At 39.7% G+C, this 6,701-nt stretch overlaps 1 pseudogene; it reads left to right on the top strand.

Annotated features, from left to right (window-relative positions):
- Positions 1 to 5,000: 5,000 nt before the first annotated feature.
- Positions 5,001 to 5,884, top strand: LOC110287138 (small ribosomal subunit protein uS2 pseudogene; annotated as a pseudogene).
- Positions 5,885 to 6,701: the final 817 nt, after the last annotated feature.

The raw sequence follows: 6,701 nt of genomic DNA, 5'->3' as shown, positions 1-6,701 counted from the left end.
TACCCATTCCTTTTCTTCCCTGCCCTTCTCCTTAATTTTGATACAGTTTCATCATACACACTACCATGGATATTTTCATGTATAAAGCACAGGTTGGGAAAGATTTATTTTTCTGCTGGGATAGTGTCCTTGCATAATTATATTTACATTGATACCACCAGTTTGTATACAACTCTGAGTTTTGCAACTAAGAATGAGTAATTAAAATGTCATTTAGCTTTAATATTTCCATTTATCCTTCAAATTTCCTAGTAGAAGACACAAGACTTAAATGGCTGTTGAGTCCCTGACCTCTTTCTCTATTTTTGCCTCCTAGTGAGCATTAGGTGAACAGATTCTTCCACCATCCACTTCAACTCTGCAGTACAAGCCTCACCATAAACACAAATGCTATGGTACCAAGTGACCACAGCTGAAATTTGTAAAACTGTGAACAGCCACAGAAAATCTGTTCATCATTTATATTATTTTGAGTATTTTGTTACAATAATGGAGAGATAACAGAATTCCATAGTTTCTTTGACTCCAGTTTCTGCAAGTACATAATAGACATAATAAATTCAACACAAAAGTGTTAAATGGATGTTACAGTTCATTATATATGCTCTGATTAGTATAGGTGGTTTTAGTTTTGATTTTTTGAAACCATAATATAATTACCCAATTTGTTCTTTTCAAAGCACACCTCAGAAGAAAAAATTAAATTTAATATATATGAATATTTCAGGGAGATTCTGTAACTACAAATTTTTATTTAAAGGTTTTCATAAGATTGTATCAGACAAAAATAATGATAGTCTTACAATTAGTGCAGTAGAGATAGGAATAAAAAATGATAAAGGAATTGAGAGGAAAATGTCACAAAATATAAAATTAACCAAACAAAATCTCAAGTGCATGTGTCTTAAGTTTTTATTTCTTTCTTTCATAAGGAAAAAACATGTTCTAGATCCACTGTTCTGGAACTCTTTAAAGGTGTTTAAACTTTGTGTGCTAGATAGAGATTTGAGACACAGTTGTTATTGAAGATTATGCACTTTCAGACTAGTAGCATTCTGCAGCTTAGGTGTTATTTGGAAATATTATTAAAATTCTCTTGAGAGGAAATGTTGTTCATGAGTGGATTATAAATTTAAAAGCTATTTATATTAGCAACAACATATGTATATGTATGCCAGATACATTTTCCTGCATATGGCACTAATTTGATAATAGAAGTTATTAGAATAAAGAACTTGCTTTGAATAGAGTACTGAGAAATTTTCTAAAGAAAAATTATCAGAAATTCTAAGAACCATGTGCCAAGACAGTGGCTCAGAATATTAAGAAGCTGATCGGGTGTCTCCCGGGGGAAAATAGGGAGATAAGAGATTTTCCCTAGGCATATGGTCTGAAAATTGAGAAATTGGGTCCTGTCTTTGTGAACATCTAATTAAGTGGATAAAAGTTTCTAGCAAATCAGTTACATGGAAAAGCTTCAACAACTGGCTTTGCTTCAGAGTCCCACCTGTGTTCACATCCAACTGCTTGGACCTTTTCTGCCCTTTGTAGGGATGCCTTTTATCTACAACCGTAAAAGTCTGTCGGTATTTGATCAAATATTGCTGGGCTTCTCCCTTCTTATATGCATTAGATAGATGGGAAACTGAGAAGGACAAAAGAAAGCTTATTTGATGTCTTAGTTCAATTTGTGCTGCTATGGCAGTAGATCACAGACTGAGAATCAGTCTGACACGTATTCCTTATATGTGAGGAAGTTAGGAAGTCCACAATCAATGTGTAGGCATTTGTTGAGGAATTGCTTTGTACATGCTCACACAATGGAAGAAGAAAGGGCAAGCAAGAGGTCAAGATAGATAGGACAAAGGAGGGAAAAGAAAGGAGTGGAGAGCAGAAAAAGAGAAAAAACAAGAATAGCCTCCTTTAGTGGCCTCATCTGTTAACAGTTAAAATGTCAATTAAATTTCAAAATGAGACTTAAAAGAGAAAAATCCCCAAATATTTTTTCTGTAGACAATACAGGGTTTGAGATTCCATATGTAGAAGAAGTTTTGGGGCAGTGAACTTACACTAGAATTTTAAAATTGAAAGTTTATTAAGCTTATCAATTTAAACTTCACTCATCTTGAATCCTTTGATCATATATAATCAATGCACTTTTCTTTTTTTCTTTTTTTTTTTTTTTTTAGTAAAGGAGTTTCTTGCCAATTTTAAACCCAATATGCTATTTCTGAGGCAGCTAAATGGTGAGGTATTTATAATGTTCATTAGTTATATTTACTATGCTATTATATTTCATCTATATTATATGTAATTAAAGGTTTATTTTAGTGGCACTCACCTGTTCAGAATAAAGAAGAGTACAAGTAGAATTGGTGATCTTTAAAATTAGAGGCAAGGAGAAGCTACATCCCTTTGACTTTAAACAAGCTGATTTCAGATAGGCCAAACTCCAGAGCCAGAGTTTCCATTTAGTCCTTACCAGAGGCTTTTACTAATTAGTATGCAGAATGTCAGAAACAGGTTTTATTGGTGGAACATGTTACTTGCTAATTAGCATGATGGATTGTTAGAAATTGGCACTTACTGGAGAAATAAAAGACATTCAAGATACAGTACTAGCTAAAGTATTCTAGCTTGTCTACCCTGATTTGATGAAAGAGTTTTAGAATCCAGTGAGTCATTACTGCCAAATTGATCCAAATGAGTTTGAACAGCTACAGGTCTAGGATTTGGAGAATATCTAATGGCCTGATGGCAACTATAAAGAAAATGTAAGGAGCCTAATAAGATTACTCCTACAGAATACTTTTGCATTTCCTTTCATACACAGTAGTAGTAGGAACAGCTAAAATGGTAAAGCTTTTATTGAGCTTAACAGTTTAAGGAACAGACTTGTGCCGGGTTGTTTTTGTTAAGAAGTGACCAACTAATATATATGTGACTTAATTTGATTTTATGCATGAAGATCAGCTTGAGTTACATAGTATGTTTAAGTCCTTAGTCAGTATATAGTGAGAGTAAGTTCAAGCCTAGACTGGACAACAAAGCTATACTGGATCTTGGAGAAAGATGGTTGTAGACCATATGCTAGAACCTCCTATTGCTAGCCTAATAAATAAATATATATTAAACTGACTCCTAATGACACCATTATATGGAAGAGCAATAAATTTTAATTTTTTTGTTTATTTATTTTTCTTTTTTATTGGATTTTTCTTTATTTGCATATCAAATATTATCCTCTTTTCTGTTCTCCTCTGAAAACCCCAATCCCATCCACCCTCCCCTGCTTCTATGAGGGTGTCACCCCACCACCCCACCCACTCCCACCTCCCTGTCCTCACATTTCCCTACACTGGGGCATCTATCCATCACATGACCAAGGGCCTCTCCTCCTATTGATGTCTGACAAGGCCATCCTCTGCTACATATGCAGGTGCAGCCATGGGTCCCTTCATATGTACTCTTTGGTTGGTGGTTTAGTTCCTGGGAGCTCTGAAGGGTCTGGTTGCTTGATATTGTTGTTCTTCCTATGAGGCTGAAAACCCCTTCACCTTCTTCAGTCCTTTCTCTAACTCCTCCATTGGAGACACCCTCCTCCTCCATCTAATGATTGGCTGTGAGCATCTGCCTTTGTACTTGTCAGGCTCTGGCAGAGCCTCTCAGGAGACAGTTATATCAGGCTCCTGTCAGCAAGCACTTCTTGGCATCCACAATAGTGTCTGGGTTTGGTAACTGTATATGGGTCTGATCCCAAGGTGGGGCAGTCTTTGGAGGAGCAATACATTTTTTAACCCTCATCAGAGAAGCTTCCTTTTGCAGTAGATACTGATTAACACAGAGATTTAAGACTGGAGAGATTTACAGCAGAGAGAGAGTAAGAACTCCTAAAATGTGTAACCCTAAATAGAATGTTAATCTCACAATTTATCCTCTAACCTGGGGGAATCTATGTGCAAAAGGGACAGAAAGATGGTAAGACTGAGAAGCATTAAATGGCTAAAAGAAAACAGTGTTTGCTGAACACAATAGGACACATATGAACTTCCAGTGCTTGTCCCACCCCCCAGCCTTGATCTGGCTGACCAAGTCTCTGACACTGGAGCCAGGTGTCTGGCCTTGCTACATTTACATAGTCCTGCCAAAGAACTGAGAACTGCCAGCTGGCTGAACAGCTGAAGAGTGTACTTTGCAACTCAATCCAGCTAAAACAAGCAACAGAACCCAGCCAGAAACAAAGGGATGGGTCCTTGGGTTTTTCCATATATTTTCAGTGCCATACATTAAAATTAGAGCCTTGATCAGAGAACTTTGCCTTGGCTCATAATTCTGTCATCATCATTCCCATCCATCCCTAGCTTTCCTTTCAGGAACCCAGTAACCTGTGGCAACTGGTGGCTACAGGTGGTGCCCAAACAAGTGAATATGGAAGGAATGACTGAGGGACACTGTCTTGGCCGAGATCCACAGAAAACAGAAGAAGATTGTCTCCTGCATGGCAAGCAACTTTTTATATACTGCTAATTCTAAGATTTTGTAATTATTTACGCATAGACAACTCAAGAGAAAGTACTGTTTCTTTAAAGGACTGTCCTTGGACATTTAAGAGCTCATTCTGGTGTTCCTGGACCTTTAGCTGCAGACAATGATTGCATTGACAGAGCTCTAATAGGAGAGGCCTTAGTTTCAGATCCTGTTGCATTGGCTAGACGTGATCATAATAAATTTCATCTTTCTAGCCATACCTTAAGGCTCCAACATAAGATCACTAAGGAGCAAGCAAGTATGATCGTAAAATAATGCCCCACTTTACATTATCTCCAGTTGTGCATTTAGGAGTTAATCCACGAGGACTTATGCCCAATCATATTTGGCAAACGGATGTAACTCATTAGGCAGAATTTCAAAAATTAAAATAGCCTTTCCACACTACCCGGGGATGGGTCCATAAGGCTTTGTTCTTGATTCCCATCATTACTTAAAGGGGAGCTTACACAATGTCCAGAGCCCTTAATGTCCTGCAGATGAAGAAGAGGATGTCCTCAAATTCCTTGCTTCAGGGACCCACTTAGGTGCCACCAACCTAGACTTTCAGATAGAGTGGTACATCTACAAAAGGAAAAGTGACGGTATCTGCATCATCAATCTGAAGAGGACTTGGGAGAAGTTGCTGCTCGCAACTCGAGCTATTGTCATTGAGAACCCTGCTGATGTCAGCATCATCTCCTCCAGGAACACTGGCCAGCGAACTGTGCTGAAGTTTGCTGCTGCCACAGGAGCCACTCCAATTGCTGGCCACTTCACACCTGGGACCTTCACTAACCAGATCCAAGCAGCCTTCAAGGAGCCACAGCTTCTTGGGGTGACCGATCCCAAGGCTGACCATCAGCCACTCACAGAGGCCTCTTATGTCAACCTGCCCACCATTGCTCTGTGTAACACAGATTCTCCCCTGCACTATGTGGGCATTGCCATCCCATGCAACAACAAGGGAGCTCACTCAGTGGGTCTGATGTGGTGGATGCTGGCCAGGGAAGTACTCTGCATGGGAGGTACTATCTCCTGTGGGCACCCATGGGAGGTTATGCCTGATCTTTACTTCTACAGAGACGCAGACAAGATTGAGAAGGAGGAACAGGCTACTGCTGAGAAGGCTGTGACCAAGGAGGAATTCCAGGGTGAATGGACTGCACCAGCTCCTGAGTTCACTGCTGCTCAGCCTGAGGTGGCCGACTGGTCTGAGGGTGTGCAGGTTCCCTCTGTGCCCATCCAGCAGTTCCCTGCGGAAGACTGGAGTACACAGCCAGCCAGTAAGGATTGGTCAGCAGCTCCCACAGCCCAGGCCACTGAGTAGGTTGGAGCTACCACTGAGTGGTCCTGAGCTACTGTGCAGACACCTGAGCAAAGGGAAACAAGATGGAAGGCAAACAAAGTTCCTAAAAGCTGAAAAAAAAAAAGAAAGAAAAATTGAAATATATACATGTTTGTGTTGATACTTGTTCAGGATTCGCTTTTGCTTCTATACATACTGGACAGAAGCCTCTAGAATGTAATTGATCATTATTATGAGCCTTTAACACTATGGTATTACCTAAAGATATTAAGACAGATAATGGGCCAGCCTATACTGGCAAAAATTTTAAATCATTTTGTAAGGAATTTGGAAATCATTTTTTTTTTAACTTTTGATTTTTGAGACAGGGTTTCCCCGTGTAGCCCTGGCTGTCCTGGAACTTACTTTGTAGACCAGGCTGGCCTCGAACTCAGAAATCCACCTGCCTCTGCCTCCCAAGTGCAGGGATTAAAGACATACGCCACCACGCCCCGCCCAAAACCTGGAATTCCTTATAACCCAATGGGACAAAGAATTGTTGAATGTGTACATCACACTCTGAAAAATTAGGCTTGGATATTAGCCCAAAACTTAGGATACCCAAGATATAAGATACAATTTGCTAAACGCATGAAACTCAAGAAGAATGAAGACCAAAGTGTGGACACTGTGCCCCTCCTTACAATTGGGAACAAAAGACCCATGGAAGGAGTTACAGAGACAAAGTTTGGAGCTGTGACAAAGGATGGACCATCTAGTGACTGCCATATCCAGGGATCCACCCCATAATCAGCTTCCAAACGCTGACACCATTGCATACACTAGCAAGATTTTGCTGAAAGGACCCAGATATAGCTGTCTCTTG

The sequence above is a fragment of the Mus caroli genome, unplaced genomic scaffold (assembly GCF_978045245.1).
Source record: "Mus caroli unplaced genomic scaffold, Mus_caroli_1 scaffold_5, whole genome shotgun sequence".
Classification (NCBI taxonomy): domain Eukaryota; kingdom Metazoa; phylum Chordata; class Mammalia; order Rodentia; family Muridae; genus Mus; species Mus caroli.
This window is presented reverse-complemented; position numbering and strand designations above follow the sequence as displayed.